The sequence below is a fragment of the Elephas maximus genome, chromosome 11 (assembly GCF_024166365.1).
Source record: "Elephas maximus indicus isolate mEleMax1 chromosome 11, mEleMax1 primary haplotype, whole genome shotgun sequence".
Taxonomy (NCBI): Eukaryota; Metazoa; Chordata; class Mammalia; order Proboscidea; family Elephantidae; genus Elephas; species Elephas maximus.
The window spans coordinates 87034619-87058518 of NC_064829.1; the positions used below are offsets into that span (position 1 = coordinate 87034619).

General features: G+C 43.7%; 1 protein-coding gene across 1 annotated transcript in view; it reads right to left on the reverse strand.

Moving 5' to 3' along the window:
• The window catches only part of PARD6G (par-6 family cell polarity regulator gamma), a 75191-nt gene that overhangs the window by 48772 nt on the left and 2519 nt on the right, over positions 1–23900 (reverse strand). The gene's annotated exons all lie outside the window — the stretch shown is intronic.

Sequence of the window (23900 nt, forward strand, 5' to 3'; positions counted from 1 at the left end):
GAAGGGCTCTGAAGTTCAATGGGCTGATAGGTGCAAGGGGTGGGGGGTGGTGTTTAGAGCCCAGGTCAAGAGGGAAAAGAGAAATTTCAAAATTAATTGCAAATATGGCGAGCGCTAGGAGACAGGAACTCAGGGCTTCACAGGCGCCCTCCTTGAGGCAGCAGCCCTGAAGCCTGAAGGAGCCAGCAGGGACAAGTCTGAAGGAGGAAGGGGTGACCAGGGTCCAGACACAAGCCCAGGGAGGGCCCAGGTGACTCAAAGGCTAGAGAGGAAGCAAGGCAGATAAAACTTCTGGGCTTTTCCTAGGGGCCAAGGGGAGTCCTGTAAGAGTTTTCATCTAAAGCAAGGAGGTGTCTTGATTTGATTTTCATTTTGAAAGAATCAGAAGTAGAAGCAAAATGGAAAGACAAGGAAGCTGGTAAAACGAGCCTCAGGAATAGACGAGATGTGACCGGCGGGCACTGGGAGGTCGCAATTATTGCGTGCTGGATTGGCACTCGCTGAAAAAGCAAATGACCCTAGGAACTGTGGCCAGGTGGTCAGTCTTCGGGAAACGCTGGATCCAAACCTCCCGCAGCACTGGCTGCTCAGACACCTGCAGAACTACAGGCCACCTGAAGAAGGGGGTCTGAGCACCGCCCCCACCTGAAGGAGGTCTGAACACCATTCCCATTTGAAGAAGGGGGTCTGAGTGCCTCCCCCACCCGAAGAAGAGAGTCTGAAGAGCCACCCCTGCGTGCAGGCTGCTGGCTCGGGCTTCTCCTCACCCAGTGAAAGGGGCCTGTGGCTGTGGCAGCACTCACGCTTTGTACAACCGACACTAACTGTACTGCCCCCAAAACACACAAAACTAAATGTCTAATGTTTATAGCATCTAGACCCGTCAACTCAAGCATGTGGTTCTGCATGGGTCTTGAACCTGGGCTGCACCAGGTCACCCAGTGCAAGCAAATCAGGTGTTTGCATTTTGAACAAGTCCCAGGAAGCTGAGGCTATCAGTCTAGGACCACACTGGTTTTAAGAGAATCAACTTCCAGAGATCCTCCTTGCTAAAGATGTGTCTGAGCACCGCTCTGCTTCTCTGCCTCCCTTTCGAAAACACATTCTCCACAGACCACGGGAAACCTATCTCCACCACCCCACATGGCCCCAAGGAGTAAAGATCTCCGAGGCACAAACAATGGGACGATTCAAAATACTGCCTTGGGGAAAGCCACCTTTAATGACTAATCAAAACATCTAAGGCCTGCCAGGAACTGACTTTCCCTACACAGTTGTGTTGGGTGAGGATAGGAGGGTGTCTGTCCCCACTCTCAACCCCCGTCCCCTGTGATAGGGCCTAGGCCAGCACAGCAGAGCAGACTCTGACAGCCCCCCACCCCCCCCCCCCGCCACACCCATGTTTAAAGATGAGCCATTTTCTTCTCAATATTCATCCCCAGGATGCAGCTGGGGAACAGGTCAGATTCTTGAAAACACAGGGCCAGCCTGGGCCTCTTGAACTTCTCAGACACCACAGCAGGAGTTCTCCATGATTCCTTCACATTCGGCTACACACTCAGATCATGAAGTGTTTACTCAGTAACAGCCAAGCCCGGTCATTTCCATCTCTTCTATCCAATATATGCTAGCTTCCAAGCCAATTTGTCTTCAGCAGTATATACCTTTCTTCTCACTGAATACACAAGAAGAATTTAATCATAATTTCTAAAGAAACTGACAAGAGTATTTTGGACTTTTGTACAGAATTCTTACTTAAATATTCCCCCAATCTGGGTACAAGTTCAGAACATGTGCTCACATTCCCCCCAGGACCTCCAGGCCTCCCTCACTCTCCTTGCTTGGCACTGTTACAACAACTACAACTTAACTCAAGAGAAGCTGCGTGCAGTAATACACATGTCAGCCCTATAGCATTCGAATTGTAACTGCATTTGGTAACTAACCTAAGATGCGTCTCAATTTATTTCTCGGTACTTTTAATAATTTACCTTAGAATGTTTTAATATGTTAATTAGAAAATGAATTCAGACTTTTTTCCTGACAGGAAGAGTCTGATTTGTGTTTGGCGACGAGACTGGCTTTGCTAATTCAGCTATATGACAAACATGCTTCACGCACTGAACGAGCTTCAACATTTAGGCAAAATGAGATTTAAAATGTGATATGACAAAAGTGTCTTATTTAAAAAAATGTATTGGCATGGGGTACGAAATTAATATTTTTATTTTCCCAGTATACCAGACTGTTGTTGACTGCTGTCAGGTCAATTCTGACTCACAATGACCCCATCTGACAAGTAAAACTGCCCCATATGGTTTCCTAGGCTGTAATCTTTACAGAAGCAGCTGGTGGATTTGAACTGCCAACCTCAGTCAGCAGCCGAGCACTTAGCCACTGTGCCACCAGAGCTCCTTGCATACCAGATTAAACAAGGCGAAAGAATTAGCAGGTGTAATTCATGGACATATAATTTTTGGTAAAGCCCTTGTTTTGGCATACTTTTCAAAAGTGGAAAAAGTAAATGACTTGCAAGTTAGGTAATTTCCAATTCTTTGCTTTCTGCAAAACTGAAAGAGGTCATAACTGAGTTGTGAGGTAATAGATTCTTAAGAATAAGACTACTTTTTTTGGCACACGAATTGGCGAGTGTTCAAAGAATCAAGCACCCAGTGTTGGCATGCTCTTCTGTTCCCACCTTCTCATCCAGGTGAACGAGCTTTCCCAGAGGTGAAGGCCATAACAATGAAAAGGAGCCAAAGAACTGACCTTAGCCTTGTCTCATTTTAGCAATTCACAATTCTTATTAAGGATTTTTTAAATGTTTACTTTGGATGGCTAATAATTATCAAATTTTGTAACCGTTCTGATCAACTGTGATTTAATAATGTAATGACTCAATCTAAAAATATTTTTAAAAAATATGGCCACAAGAAAAAAAATTTTACTACAATTTATATACATTTTTTTTTTTTTTGCAGAGAAGAAAGACAGGGACATCAAGCATAAATCAGTAATCAAACATAAATTATTAGGATAAAAGTCTCTCAGGGAAGTAATGGAAACAAGAGATCAAAGAGAAAAATGAACCATGTAAAATTCTGATAGTTAAAAAAGAGCTTGCTCATCCTATTTTAAAATGGATACTAGTAGGATGAAATCACTAGAGCATTTAGATTTCATTGGCTATATTTAAAAGATCATATGATGTTTTATTTTTAAATGAAATATTTACAACCTGCTGGCAATTATATCCTTTGCAACTACTTATATTTATTTTTTAAATTTTAAATGCCAACTTAAAAATACATTATCCCCTCTAGTGTTAGTTTTTCAAAATTCTTTTAGCGGTAGGTGATGTTTGAAGACCACTGCATTAGGGTATAGGGATCACCATGAAAGTACCTAAATAACCACAAAAGGTCAACAAACAGACTCACCATTCCCCTAATATTTTCACTGTCTCTTAATACTTTCATGTGTCTATATGTTCATACAGCAGGGCTTAAGGCAGGAATGACGGCTTTTACATCTGCTGCATATCATTCATTCATACACTCATGTGGCAAACTACCTAAGAGGGAGCTGTCCTGTTGTGGGAAGTCATCTCCTCACTCCAAACCTGTTATCAGCCTCAAATGAAGCTCAATACTTGCTAAAAAAAAAAAAAAGTTTTAAGAAATGCTTACTTTGCTGTGACTACACCCCGTGCCATCGAGTCTAGGTCATAAAAAGACAAGCCAACAGAATGCTGCATCAAAAAGCTCACCTTTCCACTCTTCATACTCACTTGAGGTCTCTAGCATTTCCCATAAAAGGATCCAGAGCTCCTTGGCAAAAAGGCTTATTCTAGGTATGGGGCAAGAGATGTGCACGAGCCTGTGAATTTTATCCTTCTAGAAAACAAGGAATCATTAAAAGCTACTGGGGTTATAACAGAAGGGCTTGGGAGCAAGCTTGAATAATGCCCCACCAGCCTAAGATGGGATCATTTGTGTGTTTGACCATCAATGAGGATGATAACTGTTATGGATTGGAACACATCCATTTTTAATGAAGTCATCTGTTTATATTGTTAAAAAAAAAAATTTGTCACCTTCTGGAGGATGCTAGGGAACCAACTCATTATTTTGAAAACTGGTAAATACAGGGAAAGAATTAAGTATTTTTTTTTTTTAATTAAGTGTTATGGATTGAATTGTGTCCCCCAGAAACATGTGTTATAAATCCTGACACTTATACCTGCAGTTATAATCCCATTTGGGAATGGGTTTTCTTTGTTACGTTAATGAAGAAGTATTAGTGTGGCGTGTGTCTTAAATGAATCTCTTTTGAGATATAAAAGAGCAGATTAAGCAAAAAAATAAGCAAGCAAGCACAAATGGAGGGGAAGATACAAGCCATATATGATTACCAAAGAACCTAAGAATAGAAGCTGAAAAGAGACAAGGACTTTCTCCCAGAGTAGACAGAGAGAGACGGCCTTCCCCTAGAGCCGGCACCCTAAATTCAGACTTCCAGAGTTCTAAACTATAAGAAAATAAATTTGTTTGTTAAAGCCACTCACTTGTGATATTTCTATTACAGCAGCACTAGATAACTAAGTAAGATTATTAAGAAATGGAATATCTGAATAGACCCATAACAAATTAAGACATTGACTGAGTAATTAAAAAAAAAACTTTCCACCAAAGAAAAGGCCAGGCCCACATGGTTTCACTGAATTCTACCAAATGTTCACGTCTACCAATCCTTCATAAACTCTTCCAAAAATAGAAGAGGCGGAAACACTTTCCAGTTCATTCTATGAGCCCAGTATTATAGTATTACCCTGATATCAAAAGGGTACCTGATAACCGGAAAAAGACATCAAAGGAAAAGAAAACTACAGACCAATATCCCTCATAGATATGCAGACACTGTCAAGAATGCTAGCAAACCATATGCAGCAACACATAAAAAGGACGGTACACCATGACCAATGAGATTTATTGCAGGAATGCAAGGTTGCTTTCACCACCAAAAATCAACCAATATAATGTTGTTAGGTGCTGTCAAGTTGATTCTGACTCTTAGCAACCCTAAGTACAACGGAAGGAAACACAGCCCCATCCTGCACCATCCTCAGAATCGTTGTTATTCTTGAGCCCATTGTTGCAGCTACGGTATCAATCCATCTCACTGAGGGCTTTCCTCCTTTTCGATGACCCTCCACTTTACAATCAATATAATATACCTGTTAACTGAAGAAAGGACAAAAGCCACAGGATCATCTCAACAGACACAGAGAGAACGTTTGACAAAATCCAACACCCTTTAATGACAAAATATTCAAACTAGGCATAGAAGGAAATTTACACACACTTTTAGAGGACATCTATGAAAAACACACTAATGTCACATTTAATGATTAAAGACCCCCTATTTTTTTTTTTAAGATCAGAACAAGACAAGAATGTCCACTCTCACATCTTCTGTTTAACCCTGTACTAGAGGTTTTAGCCAGGGAAGTTAGGTAGGAAAATAAAAGACACCGAAATTAGAAAAAAGAAAGTTAAAATAGGTCCATTTGCATACAACGTTGTTGTTGTTAGGTGCCTCATGGTAGGTGCTGACTCATAGTGACCCAATGTACCACAGAATGAAATGCTGCCATCCTCACAATCGTTGCTTTCTTGAGCCCACTGTTGCACCCACTGTGTCAAACCATCTCATTGAGGGTCTTCCTCTTTTTCACTGACCCTCTACTTTACCAAGCATAAGGTCCTTCTCCAGGGCCTGGTCCCTCCTGAGAACATGTCCAAAGTATGTAAGACAAAGTCTCACCATCCTTGTTTCTAAGGAGCATTCTGGCTGTACTTCTTCCAAGACAGATTTGTTCGTTCTTCTTGGTAGTCCATAGTATATTCAATATTCTTCACCAACACCATAATTCAAAGGCATCAATTCTTCTTCGGTCTTCCTTATTCATTGTTCGGCTTTTGCAAGCAAATTAGGCAACTGAAAATACCATGGCTTGGGTCAGGCACACCTTAGTTCTAAAAGAGACACCTTTGCTTTTTAACACTTCAAAGAGGTCTTTTGCAGCAGATTTGCCCGATGCAACATGTCATTTAATTTCCTGACCACTGCTCGCATGGGCGTTGACTGTGGATCCAAGTAAAGTGAAATCCTTGACAACGTCAATCTTTTCTCCATTGAGTGACTCCATTTATCATGATGTTGCTTATTAATCCAGTTGTGAGCATTTTTGTTTTATGTTGAGGTGCAATCCATACTGAAGGTTGTAGTCTTTGATCTTCATCAGTAAGTGCTTCAAGTCCTCTTCATTTCCTGCAAGCAAGGTTGTGTCATCTGCATATGGCAGGTTGTTAATAAGCCTCCCTCCAATTCTGATGCCGTGTTCTTCTTCATACAGTCCAGCTTCTCAGATTATTTACTCAGCACATAGATTAAGTAAGTACAGTGAAAGGATACAACCCTGATGCACACTTTTCCGGACTTTAACCACACAGTATCCCCTTGTTCTGTATGAATGACTGCCTGTTGATCTATGTACAGGTTCCTCATAAGTATAATTTAGTGTTCTGGGACTCTCATTCTTTGTAGTGTTATCTATAATTTGTGAAGATACACAGAGTCGAATGCCTTTGCACAGTCAATAAAACACAGGTAAACATCGTTCTGGTATTCTCTGCTTTCAGCCAAGATCCATCTGACATCAGCAATGATATCCCTTGTTCTACATCCTCTTCTGAATACAGCTTGAATTTCTGGCAGTTCTCTGTCTACGTTGCTTCAACCACTTTTGAATGACCTTTAGCAAAATTTTACTTGTGTGTGATATTAATGATATTGTTTGATAATTTCCACATTCTGTTGCATCACCTTTCTTTGTAACGGGCACAAATACGGATCTCTTCCAGTCGGTTGGTAAGGAAGCTGTCTTCCAAATTTCTTGACAAAGACGAGTGAGCAGCTCCAGCGCTGCATCCTATGGCTGAAACATCTCAGTTGGTATTCCGTCAATTCCTGGAGCCTTGTTTTTTGCCAATGCCTTCATTGCAGCTTGGACTTTTTCCTTCTGTACCATCGGTTCCTGATCATATGCTTCCTGCTGAAATGGCTGAACGTTAATCAGTTCTTTTTGGTATAGTGACTCTGTGTATTCCTTCCACCTTCTTTTGATGCTTCCTGAGTTGTTCGATGTTTTCCCTGTAGAATCCTTGAATACTGACTGCAATTCGAGGCTTGAATTTTTTCTTCGGTTCTTTCAGCTTGAGAAACTCCAGGCGTGTTCTTCCCTTTTGGGTTTCTAACTGAGTCTTTGCACATGTCATCATAATACTTTGTCTTCTTGAGCCACCCTTTGAAATCTGGTCAGCTCTTTTACTTCATTACTTCTTCCTTTTGCTTTAGCTACTCGATGTTCAAGGGCAAGTTTCAGAGTATCTTCTGACATCCATTTTGGTCTTTTCTTTCTTTCCTGTCTTTTTAATGACCTCTTGCTTTCTTCATATATGATGTCCTTGATGTCATTCTACAACTCGTTTGGTCTTTGGTTGTTAGTGTTCAGTGCACCAAATCTATTCTTGACATGATCTCTAAGTTCAGATGGGATATACTCAAGGCGATATTTTGATTCTCATGGATTTGTTCTAATTGTCTTCAGATTCAACTTGAACTTGCATTTAAGCAATTGATTGTCTGCAGTCAGCCCCTGGCCTTGTTCTGACTGATGATATTGAGCTTTTCCATCAACTCTTTCCACAGATGTAGAAAATTTGATTCCTGTGTATCCCATCTGGCAAGGTCCATGTGTATAATTGTTGTTTATGTTGTTGAAAAAACTTTTTTGCAATGAGTAAGTTCTTGGTCTTGCAAAATTCTGTCATGCAATCTCCAGCATCATTTCTATCATCAAGGCCATATTTTCCAACTACCGATTCTTCGTCTTTATTTCCAACTTTTGCATTCTAATCACCATCTTGATTGCATGTTTTGAGACTGCAGAAGTTGGTGAAAAATCTTCAATTTCTTCATCTTTGGCATTAGAAGTTAATGTACGTATTTGAATAGTCATAGTAACTGGTCTTCCTTGTAGGCATATGGATATTATCCTGTCACTGATAGCACTGAACTTCAGAATAGATCTTGAAATGTTCTTTTTGATGATGAATGCAATGCTATTCCTCTTCAACTTGCCATTCCCAGCATAGTAGACCATACAGTTGTCTGATTCAAAATGGCCAATCCCAGTTTATTTCAACTCACTAATGCCTAGGATATCGATCTTTATGCAGCCCATTTCATTTTTGATGACTTCCAATTTTTCTAGATTCGTATTCCATACATTCCATGTTCCAATTATTAATGGATGTTTGCAGTTGTTTCTTTTCATTTTGAGTCGTGCCACCTCAGAAGGTCCTCAAACTATACTCCATCCACATCATTAAGGTCGACTCTCCTTTGAGGAGGCAGATCTTCCCCAGTCATATTTTAAGTTCCTTCCAACCTGAGGGGCTCATCATCTGGCACTATACCAGACAATGTCCCGCTGCTTGTTCATGAAATTTTCACTGGCTAATTTTTTCAGAAGAAGACCACCAGGTCCTTCTTCTAAGCCTGTCTTAGTCTGGAAGCTGTGATAAAACCTGTCCATAGTGGGTGACTCTGTTGGTATTTGAAATAACAGTGGCATAGCTTCCAGCAACACTTGAGCCACCACAGTATGACAAACTGACAGATGGGTGGGGTCATTTGCATATATGGTTTTGTATACAGAAAATCCTAAGGAATCCACAAAATACTTATTAGAACTAACAAAAGAGTTCAGCAAGATTGCAAGATACAAAGTCAATATACAAAGATAAATTTTATTTCTATACACTAAAAATAGCCAAACCCGTTGCCGTCGAGTCAATTCCGACTCATAGCGACCCTATAGGACAGAGTAGAACTGCCCCATAGAGTTTCTAAGGAGCACCTGGTGGATTTGAACTGCCGATCCTTTGGTTAGCAGCTGTAGCACTTAACCACTGCGCCACCAGGGTTTCCTTCTATACGCTAGCAATGAAAAACCGGAAAAGGAAATTAAGAAAACTACTCCATTTGCAACAGTGTTGAAAAGAATAAAATACTGAGAATTAAATTCAAAAAAAGTACAATACTACATTGAAAACTAAAGAACATCGTTGAAAAAAAAAGATCTAAATAAATGGATACCACATATTCATGAATTGGAAGACATAATGTTGCTAAGAGTGCAATGCTCCTCCCAATTGATCTACTGGTTCAACACAATGCCTTTCAAAACCCTGGAGGCCTTTTTTGTAGTAATTGGCAAGCTGATCCTAAAATTTATATGGAAATTCAAGGGATCCAGAATAGTCAAAACAAACTTGAAAAGAGGAACACAGTTGGATGGCTCACACGTTACAATTTCAAAATTTACATGGTAGTCCTAGCATAAAGATAGGCACATAGATCAATTAGATAGAATGAGAGTCAAGAAGTAAATCCCTACACTTGTGATCAATTGATTTTTGACAAGAGTGCCAAGACAATTCAATACAGGAAGAAGCGATTTTTTCAACATATGGTCTGGGATAAATGGACATCCGTACGCAAAATTATGAAGTTTAGAGTCCTAAACAAAAATTAACTTAGATCATAATTAGACCTAAATATAAGAGCTAAAATTGAACCATAATTGGACCTAAATGTAAGAGGTAAAATTATAAAATTTAGAACTCTTAGAAGAAAACACAGAATTAAATTTTCACTACTGGGGTTAGGTAATGATTTCTTAGATGATGTCAAAAGCATAAGCAATAAAAGAAAAAAAAAATAGATAAGTTGGCCTTCATCAAATTAAAAACTTTTGTGCTACAAAGGACAGCATCAAAAAAGTGGAAAGACACAATAGATAAATGGTAACTTTGGTGAAGGGTTAGACAGTACACAATACTGGGGAAGTCAGCACAACTTGACCAAGGCAAGGTCATGGAAGTTTCACAGACACATCCAGACTCTCTGAGGGACCAAGTTACTGGGCTGAGGACTGGGAGCATGGTCTTGGGAGACGTCTAGCTCAATTGGCATAACATAGTTTATAAAGAATATAGTCTACATCCTACTTTAGTAAGTAGAGTCTGGGATCTTAAAAGCTTGTAAGCGGCAATCTAAGATACTCCACTGGTCCTACGCCATCTGGAGCAAGGGAGAATGAAGAAAACCAAAGACACAGGGGAAAGATTAGTCCAAAGGACTAATGGACCACAACTACCACAGCCTCCACCAGACTGAGACCAGCAAAACTAGATGGTACCTGGCTACCACCACCGACTGCTCTGACAGGGATCATAACAGAGGGTTCCCGACACAGTTGGAGAAAAATATAGAACAAAATTCTAACTCATAAAAAAAGACCAGACTTACTGGTCTGACAGAGACTGGAGAAACCCTGAGAGTATGGCCTCTGGACACCCTTTTAACTCAGTACAGGAGTCACCTGTACACCCTGTAGCCAAAGATTAGACAGGCCCATAAAACAGAACGAGACTAAATGGGCACACCAGCTCAGGGGCAACGATGAAAAGGCAGGAGGGGACAGGAAAGCTGGTAATGGGGAACCCAAGGTCAAGAAGGGGGGAGTGTTGAATGTCATGGGGTTGGCAACCAATGTCATAAAACAACATGTGTATTAAATATTTAATGAGAAACTAATTTGCTCTGTAAACCTTTATCTAAAGTGCAATTTAAAAAAAAAAAAAAAAGTTGAAAGACAAACTATAGAACGGGAAAAATATTTGCAAAGTATTTATCTAATAAGGGACTTGCATCCAGAATGTATAAAGAACTATTAAAACTCATCAATAAAAACAATACCCCAGTTAAAAATGAGCAAAGATTTGAAAAGACATTTCTCCAAAGACAACATTCAAATGGCCAACAAGCACATGGAAAGATACTCAACATCATTAGTCATTACCAAAACCAAACCAAACCTGGTGCCATCGAGTCAATTCCAACTCACAGCGACCCTATAGGACACAGTAGGCCTGCCCCATTGAGCTTCCAAGGAGTGCCTGGTGGATTCGAACTGCTGACCTTTTGGTTAGCAGCCATAGCACTTAACAACTACACTACCAGCGTTTCCTCATTAGTCATTAGAGAAATGCAAATCAAAACCACAATGAGTTACCACTTCAAACCCACTAGGATGACTATAAGAAAAAGGTAGACACTAACAAGTATCGGTGAGAATATGGAGAAATCAGAACCATCATACATTTTTGGTGGGATTTTAAAATGGTACAGCCACTTTGGAAAACAGTTTGGCCGTTCCTTCAAATATCATATATCATAAACCCAAAAAACCAAACTCAGTGCTGTCGAGTTGATTCCGACTCATGGAGACCCTATAGGACAGAGTGGAACTGCCCCATAGAGTTTCCAAGGAGCACCTGGAGGATTCGAACTGCCGACCCTCAAATATCATAAGATCCGACAATTTTACTCCTAGGTATATATCCAAGAGAAATGAAAACATCTGTCCACAAAAAACTTGTATACAAATGTTCATAGCAGCATTTTTCACAATAGCCAGATGTTCATCAACTGACGAACGGATAAACAAACTGTGGTCTACCATTCAATGAAATACTATTGGGTCAAAAAAGGAATTAAGTACTGATACATGCCAAAACATGGATGAATCTTGAAAACGTTACGTAAAAGAAGACACAAAAGACCAAATATTCTCTGATTCTATTTACATAAAATGTCCAGAATAGGCAAATCTATAGAGACAGAAAGTGAATTAGTGGGTGCCATGGACTAAGGAGAGAAAGAAATCGAGAATGATAGCTAATAAGCACAAGGTTTCTTTTGAGGGTGAAGAAGATGTTCTAAAATTAGATAGTGGTGATGGTTGCCCAACTCTTTAATATACTAAAAACCGTCAATTTTTGTGCCTTAAAAGAGTGAATTTTAGCTTAATAGTGATGTTATTTTAAAAAGAGCTAACCTCAAAGAGGAAATTTGTTTAAACTGTCAACTGAAGGCTGATTAGAAGCTGAGTTTGGAACTGTGGAAAGTCCTGGAGGCTGGCCTTGGGTAGACCTGTGTAGGGTCTGCTTTTGCTGCAAACAGGAAATCCAAAGGGACCAAAGGGCTCCAGTCCCCTGCTATCAGCCACAATCGATTTAGAAGATGAGAGTTAAGGACTCAGGGAGGTTGGCGTCCCATTATTGCTAGGCCTTGCCGAGAACGCAGGATGTGAGATTTGGACCAGCCCAGCTGGCAGGGCAAGCTTTTCCAGTTCCGAGGGGTCTGGCGAGCTGACTGATGAGGTGGACAGAGGGCAGGCCCTCTGAGCAGGGTGGAACATGTATTCCCTTGCACTCCTACGCCACCCTGGCCCCACACTGGAGAAATCCAACACCTGCAGCACCCAGTTCCTTTTCTCCAATCCAGAAAATAAAAGTATGAATGGCAGTTTAGGAGTCAACAGGGCTCTGGCAATATAAATCTATTTTCATCATTCAGCATCGCTCCCCAAAACATGCCCCAAGGACAATTCTTCACCTTTACCATTACCATGATTATTTCTTATTTTCCAGGTTAAAAAAATCATAGAAATGTAAAACTTTAATTTTCTCAATACATAAGGAAGCCTATCTAAGCTCAGGGCCCTGGTGGTGCTGTGGTTAAGAGCTCGGCTGCTAACCAAAAGGTCAGCAGTTCGAATCCACCAGCTGCTCCTCGGAAACACTACCCGGCTGTTCTACTCTGTCCTATGGGGTCACTGTGAGTCGGAATCGACTTGATGGCAACGAGTTTTATCTAAGCTTACCTGTACATGTAAACAAACCCATTCTATGTAGAAACACACTTAATTCAGGGCGTGAATGGGTCTGCAGGTCTACATCCCTGAGTCTGTGTAAAAGAAGAAATCCGAAGTCCTTCTAGTTGCCTAAGACATCCGAGTCCTGACTCAGTAAGGTCAGGCCAAACCTCTCAATGCGTGAGGCTCTCTCCTCACCCACACATTGGGCCCACGTTTGATGGGCACCTCTAGTCTGGGTCAACCACCTCAGCGCACGTTGATTTCAGGGATGCCTTTCTGGGACCTCATGTCTGATGAGGCACAGAAAGGCTCAGGGCTTTGCCTCGACCATAGCTACTTTGCACCAGTCTGGAATAAACCCCCTCCCTGACGCTGGTCAAGCCCTCCATCCACTACACTGAGCGGCTGCCACTCCAAGTCCCTAGAAAGTTCATTCTTCTTACAACTCAAAAGATGGTCCCAAGGTTTCACCTTAAACTCGCTCAGCTACTAGTTACCTAAGAACTTGAAACAGCTTGCGTCTGCTGACGGAAGTGCAACCTTAGTGCCCCACAAAGGGACCATCTATGTGGGAAAACAGCCACCAGACTTCTGTGGTATGAGAGTCACGGTCTGCGCCTTTCATAAAGGCTCAGAGGGACGGGATGAAAATGGAAGTGTTTTCTTCACCCCTTGGGCCTCCACAATGCCATCTTTTGACCCGAAAGGAAGGGGCAGCCCTCACTGTCTCACCACCCAGAGAAAAGCGGTGGGAACTGAGGGCTCACATGGCGTTGACTTTTAACACATTGTTTTTAATCTTTATAGAGGAAAAAAAGGGAGTCCCTGAGTGGCACAAACGGTTAGGCACTTGACTACTAGCCAAAAGGTTGGTGGTTCAAACCCACTCAGAGCCACGTCAGAAGAAGGCGTGGAGATCTGCTTCTGAAAAGTCACAGCCTTGAAAACCCTATACAGCTCTACTCTGACACACATGGGGTCACCATGAGTTGGAATTGACAAGACAGCAACTAACAACAGCAATAGAAGAAGGAAGTTAACCCTCAGAGAGGGAAGATCACTTGAGCATGGTCTCTGTCATAACATGTCTGACTCAGGACCACCCCTGTCCCAGTTGCTCACAAAAAGGGGAATCAAACTCCAAGGGTAAAGCTTTCTAACTCTGAGTCTCCACAGTCCTTCGTCATTTCCTCAAAACACTCTGCTGTCTTTAAAAGGTGTTCTTACCACTCCTGCACATGGGGCATGGGGTGCTGGGAAGCTGACCACATATGCTGGGGACATGTCCACCTTAGGGAAAACAGCAGAGACCATCAAATCTCACTCTGGACAGAAAACAGAAAAGAAATCAGAAGGAAAACAGAGACCTGGAGTCTGGTGTGACCCCAAGGGTGTCTGCTGTGACCTGTGTGTGGCTGAGTCGTATGCAAGCAGGCCAGCTCCAAGGGCAACCAGTGTGACTCTATGTGGAGCCAGCTCCAGGGATCACTCTGCATATCACACATACAGAGGAAAATCATTGTCTCCAGGTTTTTCTAACACATGTGATTTTCTTAAAAACTGGATCACACTATCACTGTTTGGTGTGTTTTTCTTCATAGTTTGAACAGGATTGTGACCACAGAGCTCAAAGTTCAAACAGTGTTCAGTGAAAAGACTTCTTTCATCCCTGCCTCCCAGATCCCAGTGACCCCGCACCAACAATCCGTGACCTCCAGTCTTACGTACCCTCAGAAGACATTTTACACACACGAAGGTACTGTGTGGAAACTGCATGTATGTTCCCTCTGCCCCCACCGGTGTGCCCATACTTTCTTCACTCAATTGCTATATTTTGCTGGGTGCTCACAGTTCTAGGAGGGCATCTCTGACTCATAGACACCCCTAACCGTGGCTCACAGTGTGTGAAGTTCCTGTGGGGTCGAAGGCTCTGACTCTTGGTACCCGGGCTTCCAAGCTGCCCCTGGGGCATAAGGGCTCAGGACAGGCCACGGGAGCCTACCCACTATTGACCCACTGGCCACTCAAGTGTTAGCAAAGAGTCCTCATGTGTCCAAATCTGCTTAGCAGCAAATCATGTCTAAGATACCTCCCAACCCCACAGCTCACCTGGCTACAAGCCCCACACGAGCAGGAACTGGATTGCCTTAGGGAACACAGAACCAACCCAACATACAGCCAGCACTCAAACATCACGCACGAACAGACGACGAACACCCATTCAGCACTTGTAGTAGGCTCCTATCTGCGGCATGCTCAGTGTCCGCAGCTACCCTTGCCTGCCCCGGTTCACACCATTACACATTCAGTCCCAGCTCTAGAAAAACAATTACTCACCCCAGAGGGGGCACAATAAGCCACTCTTACTGATGGGGGAAGCACATGGGGATCTCCACCAATAACCACACAGCCAATCCCACATGTCAGGTAGGCGGGCAGTCCTGAGGGCCTGGGAAGCCACGACCCACTAGTTCCCCACCCCACACGCTTTCCTTCACCAAACTGACTCCCAAAAGAGGAGCGCATCACTGTCACAGCAGAGCAACCCAAGAACCACCGAGTCACCACCGTTTTAAGAAAGTACTACGACGCTTTTACAGATGTGTTATTTTGGGTGGCATGTGTCCAATGACCCACATAATTCTCTTTATTGGACCTCCCTCCACCAAACCATCAATTAGGAATTTATTCATTGAACCAGTTATTTTCCTGTGCTGAGCTTCACAGTTGTAAAAGATAAAACACGGTCCCCATTTTATCCCTCACTGAGCTTGACGCATAGTGGGCACTTGAAAAAATACTGAGTGAATGAACTGTATAAATACTAGATGTTAAATAGCGTAGCCAGTTTAGAAAACAGTCTGGCAATTCACCAAGTTGTACAACCATCACCACTATCCATTTCCAAATGTTTTTCATCACCCCAAATAGAAACTCAGTACCCCTTAAGCAATAACTTCCCTTCACCCTCCCCCAGCCCCTGGTAACTACTACTGAACCTTTGTCTCTAAGCATTTGTCTGCTCTAGATGTCTCATATAAGTGGGATCATACAATATTTGTCCTTTTGTGTCTGGCTTTGTCTTAGTTCTCTAGTGTTACTATAACAGAAATGCCACGAGTGGATGGCTTTAACAGAAATTTATTTTCTCACAATTTAGGAGGCTAGAGCTCAAAATTCAGGGCACCAGCTCTAGGGGAAGGCTCGCTCTCTCTGTTGGCTCTGGGGGAAGTTCCTCATGCCTTTAACTTCTGTTCCCTGGTTCCTTGGAGATCTCCATGTGTCTAGGCACCTATCTTACCCCATCTCTGCTTCTAGCTTGCATTTAATCCCTTTTATATCTCAAAAGAGACTGATGCAAGATACGCCCTATACTAATCCTACCTCATTAACATAACAAAGATAACCCATTCCCAAATGGGATTATAACCACAGGCATAGATGTTAGGATTTACAACACATATTTTGGGGGGACACAATTCAATCCATAACAGGTTTCTTTTTCTCAGCATGTTTTCAAGGTTCATCCATGCCATAGCATGTATCAGGACTTCATTTCTCTTTATGGTTGAGTAACATTCCATTGTGTGGATATACCACATTTTGTTTACCCATCCATCTGTTGACCGACACTTGGGTTGTTTCCATCTTCTGTCTACTGTGAACAGTGCTGCAATGAACACTAGTGCACAAGTATCTGCTTTCAATTCTTTTGGATGTACATCTAGAAGTGGAATTGCCAGGTCATATGGTAATTCTATATTCAAGTTTTTAAGGGACTACCATGCTGTTTCCCACAGAGGCTGCACCATTTTATGTTCTCACCAGCAATGCAAAAGGCTTTCAATTTCTCCACATCTTCACCAGCACTTGTTATTTTCTGTTTTCTGATAACAGTCATCCTAGTGGGTAAGACATGGTTCAAAGTGGTTTTGAATGCTATCAAGTGGCCACCTAAGATGCATCAATTGGTCTCAACCCACCTGGATCAAAGGAGAATGAAGAACACAAAGGACACAAGGCGATTACGAGCGCAAGAGACAGAAAGGGCCACATAAACCAGAGACTAGATCAGCCTGAGACCAGAAGAACTAGATGGTGCCTGGCTACAACTGATGACTGCCCTGACAGGGAACACAACAGAGAACCCCTGAGGGAGCAGGAGAGCAGTGGGATGCAGACCCCAAATTCTTGTAAAAAGACCAGACTTAATGGTCTGACTGAGACCAGAAGGACCCCGGTGGTCATGGCCCCCAGACCCTCTGTTGGCCCAGGACAGGAACCATTGCCATAGTCAACTCTTCAGGCAGGGCTTGGACTGGACAATGGGTTGGAGAGGGATGCTGGTGAGGAGTGAGCTTCTTGGATCAGGTGGACACTTGAGACTATGTTGGCATCTCCTGCCTGGAGGGGAGATGAGAGGGTAGAGGGGCTAGAAGCTGGCGAAATGGACATGAAAAGAGAGAATGGAGGGAGAGAGCAGGCTGTCTCATTAGGAGGAGAGCAATTGGGAGTATGTGCCAAGGTGTATATGAGTTTTTGTGTGAGAGACTGACTTGATTTGTAAACTTTCACTTAAAGTACAACAAAAATTCTTTTTAAAAAGTGGTTTTGATTTGTACCTTCCTAATGACAAAAAAAAAAAAAAAAATTTTTTTTTTTTTTTAATGACTAATGCCATGGGCCATGATCCACCTATCAGTTTGTCATACTGTGGTGGCTTTATGTGATGCTGGAAGTTTGTCCATGGGATTGATGTGATGCTGGAAGCTATGCCACCAGTATTTCAAATACTAGCAGGTTCACTCATGGTGAACAGCTTTCAGCAGAACTTCCAGACTAAAACAGACTAGGACGAAAGGCCTGGTGATGTACTTCCAAAAGTTAGCCAATGAAAACCTTATGGATCATAACAGGATACTGTCCAACTCACTTGCTTTGGACCCATCATCAGGATGGATCAATTGCTAGAAGAGGACATCATATTTGGTGAAGTAGAGAGCCACTGAGGGCGAGGGAGACCCTCAGTGAGATGGACCGGCACAATAGCTGCAACAATGGACTTGAATATGCCGGTGATTATGAGGATGACGCAGGACTGGACAATGTTTAATTCTGTTGTACAAAAGGTCACCATGAGATGGGGTCGACTTGACGGCATTTATCTATCTGTTGACTAATGATGCTGAGCACCTTTTCATGTGCTTAATGGTCATTTGTATATGTTCTTTGGAGAAATGTCTATTCAAGTCCTTTTGTCTATTTTTTAATTGGGTTGTTTGTCTTTTTGTTGCTGAGTCAAACCAATTTCCTTTTAATGTTCAGAGTTTCTCTGTTTGGTTTAGCTTATTTCTCCCTCCCCACCCTTCCCCCCCGCAGGCACTAACATCAATGTGTTTGGTGACCTTCACAGGCAGGGAAGTGGCAAGACTGCTGACCTCTCTCAGAGTTGCATGGGGAGCAAGCCAACTGTCACCTTCGAAAAGCTGTTCCCCTTCTAAAGTACCCAACGGACCATTTCTAAACTAGCAATTGCCTGGGAATTCTAGTTGATCCTCATCTGAGCTCAACTAAGCCAACATCTATTGGGCATCTCCTACGTGCAAAGCACTGGCCTTCACATCCCAGATGCTAAGTTTTCCCTTCGAGCAGCTTTCTAAGTTGGTCTTCCAGTGGCTACGCCCTCTGAGCACACGTGGAGGATGGAGACAGGAGGCCAGCTCTTCTGAAAGCAGTGGAGACCCAGCTGGAACGGAAGATCCTCTGACTTGTTTTCAACCAGCCCAAGCAGGCCGCTGATGCCAGAGAGCAGACAGGAGCAATTATGGGAGCCTGAGTGTGATAGCTGGTCTGGCCAAGGCAGGGCAGGCTAACACTTGTAAACCTCTGGCCCCAAGGGGATGTGAAGTTGTTGATTTTGTGACACCTTTGATCTCAGGATGAAGAACCCCCTCCTTCACACAAAAAACTTCCCCCAAAATTGCTGTTTATTCAACTGAACCTTCAACAGATTCTAAGGCCAGGATGCTCCCTGTCTTGGTCACCCTGGTGTGCCCAGCATAAGCACCACCTGGAATAAAGTAGTTGCTCAGTAAATGAATAACTGGATAGATGCAACCAGACTTTTAACAACAGTCACTGAATAGAGGACTTCCCTTCAGGCCATGCAGCCAGAATATCCTATAGTGCTACAAGAAGATAGAATTTCTTCCTCAGAAAGCATATGACCTCACCATTCCAGCTGTTTCATACAAGGTCTGGATCCAGACAGACCATGGAGACCTGTTACTCTACGGAAGGTGAGGTGGGCATGCCTTCATCTGCATCCAACCTCGAGTCTGAAGTTTGTAGGCTACTACGATGAGCCAGGAGCCTTCTCCTCCAGCAGCCTCTGACTTTGGAGACTCGTGTGAGCTTTATGACCTTGGGCAGGCTAGTTAGCCCCTGTGACTCAGTTTTCCCTCTGTAGAATGGGGTGACAGCAGAACCCATCTTCAGGGTTGACAGAGAGTCATGAGCTGCCATTTGCAGCTGTGATGCACTGAGAGCAGTGTCTGGCCCAGGGGGTGGCTAAATAAACCTTAATAGCCCAGAGCAGGCCCCAACCGCGGTCACATCCCCAGCGTGCTCAAGGAAACGTAACACCTGCCACTCCCCAGGTTCATGAGAGGAAGTGGGGAACTGGTGAGCATGTGGATGTAACACGTCAGCAGCCTTTGAGCCCATGAGGTGGCTGCTTGGGAGGCTCCTGCTCTGCCTCTCCAGTTGCTCCACCCTACTTAACTCTCAAAGGCTAGCAGGCCCTTCTACCGGAAAAGACGGGAGTTGTAAATGTTGGCACTTCATGAACGACTGCATCCTCCAATCCCAGACACTCCTTCCCTTCAGCTGAACTTGGGAGAACGATGACCCTCCAGCTGAATGCAGGGGTCCTAGCCAGCGTGCCTCCTGGAAAGGCTGAGGCCCAGCCAGTAGTTGGGCAGTGGTCTAGGGAGGCATCAATGCCATCAGCACCCACCAAACTGATGCTCCCCACTTGGGTCCCTGATAAGAGTCTCCTGAATCAAGTCGTCGGACCTGTTTAAACACAGCCATCCACAGATACAACAAAACCGGATCTGAAAAGGGTGGAGCTGACACACGCAGGTGAGTCACACCTGTCTAGGCAGCTCCCAACGGGCCACGGGAGGCAAGCACCCAACAGGAGAAGCCTGCCCGGCTCAGGCTCCATTTCCCCAGCTATCTCACGTCACCCCAGGTGGAAGGGTATGCATCTACAGTGCCAGGTCTGGCCACCAATCATCTCAGCCAAAGATAAGATCTCGGGGACCAGAAGAAACATGCTGACATAGATGCTACATGCAGGCACAGAGCCCAGCTGGTGGCACGGCTCCTCCTACACCCACCTCTGGGAGCCCTGGCTTAATGCCTGGGGGCCAGGCCGCTCCCTGGGACACAAGGCCACTCCCGAGCCCAGAGCTCCCCTCGACACCATCTGGATTGAGTGGCAAAACCTTTGTGGACAAGCAGCTCCCATAAATCAATAAAGAACACACTAGCTAATACAGAAAGGGGATACAAGACACAAACAGACAATTAAAAAAGATATATAAATAGCCAACAAATATGAAAATTTTCCATTCAATAGCAATTCAAGAAATGCAAATTATAAGACTGCGATACCAATTCACTTATTAAATTGGCAAGGAATGAGAGAATACCCAGTGCTCGGGCTGGAAGGTGGGGACAGAGACAGCAATGGATGGATGGGTAGATGTGAAACTGAGAAGGTAAAATAGTACAAGAGTCTTTCTTGAGAAAATTTACCAATGTGTATTCGAAGCCTTAAAAATGTGCATACCCACAATACAGGGGAGGTCAGCACAACTGGACTAAACCAAAAGCAACGAAGTTTCCTGAATAAACTGAATGCTTCAAAGGCCAGCGTAGCAGGGGCTGGGTGCTGGGGACCATGGTTTCAGGGGACATCTAAGTCAACTGGCATAATAAAATCTATTAAGAAAACATTCTGCTTCCCTCTCTGAAGAGTGGTGTCTGGGGTCTTAAACGCTAGCAAGCAGCCATCTAAGATGCATCAATTGGTCTCAACCCACCTGGATCAAAGGAGAATGAAGAACACAGAGGACACAAGGCAATTACGAGCCCAAGAGACAGAAAGGGCCATGTGAACCAGAGACTACATCATCCTGAGACTAGAAGAACTAGATGGTGCCCGGCTACAACCGATGACTGCCCTGACGGGGAACACAACAGAGAACCCCTGAGGGAGCAGGAGAGCAGTGGGATGCAGACCCCAAATTCTTGTAAAAAGACCAGACTTAATGGTCTGACTGAGACTAGAAGGACTCCAGTGGTCATGGCCCCCAGACCTTCTGTTGGCCCAGGACAGGAACCATTCCCAAAGCCAACACTTCAGACATGGATTGGACTGGACAGTGGGTTGGAGAGGGATTCTGGTGAGGAGTGAGCTTCTTGGATCAGGTGGACACTTGAGACTATGTTGGCATCTCCTGCCTGGAGGGGAGATGAGAGGGTGGAGGGGGTTAGAAGCTGGCGAAATGGACATGAAAAGAAAGAGTGGAGGGAGAGAGCAGGCTGTCTCATTAGGGGGAGAGTAACTGGAGTGTGTAGCAAGGTGTATATGGGTTTTTGTGTGAGAGACTGACTTGATTTGTAAACTTTCACTTAAAGCACAACAAAAATTATTTAAAAAAAAAAGTGCGTACCCTTTTACCCAGTAATTTCACTTCAAGGATTATATTCTGAAGAAATAATCAGAGTTCTGTACTGATTTAAACTTCATATACTTTATACATGTAGTCTATATTACATATGTTGTATATATCATTTTTACATAAAGATTTAACTATAAAGATGTTATTCGCAGCATTGTTTATTACAGCAAAAAATGGAAATAACTCAAACAGGATATCAGTTAAATTATGGTGTAGATGTAAGATGTAGTCATTTAAAAAACATTTCTAAAAATATTAATGACATGAGAAACATGTGCAAAACATTCTTAAACTGGAGGGGAGGCAGTCTACAAAATACTGTGCCTATAAAATATTATCCTAATGCTAAAAAGAAACCCCACTCCCGTCAAGTCCATTCCGACTCATAGCGACCCTATAGGACAGAGTAGAAGACGAAATGCTAGAAATGTTAATGCTAGAAGACGAAAATGTATGTATGTACACATGGGTACAAAAAATACCAGAAGGACATTGAGCAACATGCTAACAGTGGTTCACCTTGGATGGGACCATTAACCAATGGCTTTTACTCCTCTCTGTGCTTGGCTATAGGTTCTAAATTTTCTACAGCAACAATGCGCTTTATATAATCCAAAAAAGCCCCCAATGTTATTTAAACAAAGAAGCAAAAACTGGATTAAAAACTTCAATGGAGTTGTTCTCTCCCAAATACAGTGGCTACTGTAGACTTATGAGGTGTAAACACCATCCCTTCCTTAAAAAGGGCTTACAGTGTATAGTTATATAATAGTTGCTTAGGAAAAATAACGTCTAAGCCAGAGTTCTATCCCGTGCCACAAGAGATACAGAAATATGAGAAAGGGTCAGATGAAGTAGGGGGGGCACTGGTGGTGGAATCAGGAATCTCTGTAGAAGAGAAAGCACTTTAAGAGGTCATCAAAGTAGGGTAGATTTTTAGACAAAGCAGACGGGGAAGCAACAAAACCAGAGGCACGCAGGTCAGAAAAAACATGGGCTTCAGCCATTAGCTCAGGGATGGAGAACATGAGTAGCTGGTAATCAATGTCTGAGTTGGAAGGAGCCTGGGAATATATAACTCAGACAGGTAATACAGGGGCCTCCAGCCAGGGTGAGTGGGTGGGGTGGAGACACAGCAACCCTCGCACAGAGCATCGCACGCAGATGAGATGAATGCTTCCCTTCAGTCTTGCAGGATGCGCAGATGCCAGTGGGGCTGACAAATACAGATGCAGTTAAAGGCACTACTCAATTCCTAAGGGCATCGTGTCGCTCTCTATCTCCCTGGTCTGAAATGTGTCTCCCTCCCCCCCGCCCCACCCAGATGTCTTTGTATCTGCCTCCCTCCCCACCTTCAGGTCTTCTGTGAGGAGAGGCACAAGCCAAAGGTAAGTGGCAAAATTCGGCCTAATTACCACAACCAAAAGTACAAACAGCTGGCCTGGGGCACAGAGAACTACTGGTGCAAAAGCTGAGGTCTCTGGGGAAGGGGAGGGAGTCACCAAGTCAAGTTCATGCCCCACCCCTGCTGCACACCTGGACCCTGTCCCCAGGCCATTGGGAGCTGACCAGTTGTAGGGTATGGCCAATGTCAAGAATTCTGAGAGGGTTGGAGGAGGTCTGCAGACCCAACACCCCGAAACACCACAGGATCCTGACCCACAGCTCTTAACTCTCTTACAACGTGGGGAATGTCTTCACATTCATCAGCTTGTTTGGCTCTGGGAGGCACGCAGAACAGGTATAGCGCTGTTTTACAGACTAAACAACTGAGACTCGGAAGAGCCTGGAAGTTCGAGAAGAGAGCAGGGCGGGCCTTGCCTGGGCCCAGCTCCTCACCACCATTCTCCCCATGTAAAAGCCCAAGTTGTATGGTGCTGCAGGAGGCTGAGTAAAGACAGGTTTTCCATCAAGTTTTGCTCTATTTTGACACAAATGCATGGAGTAGAAACAGGCTCCTGCCGAGCTGCGCCAATGCCCAAGCCTGGTGCAAACAATTTTTCTTATTATTCTTCAAAATAGGTTCAAACATCTCTTGTGCTAACGACTACCAACTACAAAGTCGGTCTGTGGGAGGGTGTCCAGAGGGAAGAGCCTGGGCCTCTCTGAACAAACAATAAGTTCCGGCCATCATCTGAAAGCCTGCTGGGGGGGCGGGGGGCAGTGTCCAGCGAGCCAGCTGGCCACAGGCCCAGGCCATGTGGGCCTTGCAGAGTGCCCTCACCTGGGCAGAGCAGAGGGAGTCAGGCAGCTGCTCCCTGAGACACAGTGGCCTGAGGCAGGCTCCTCGC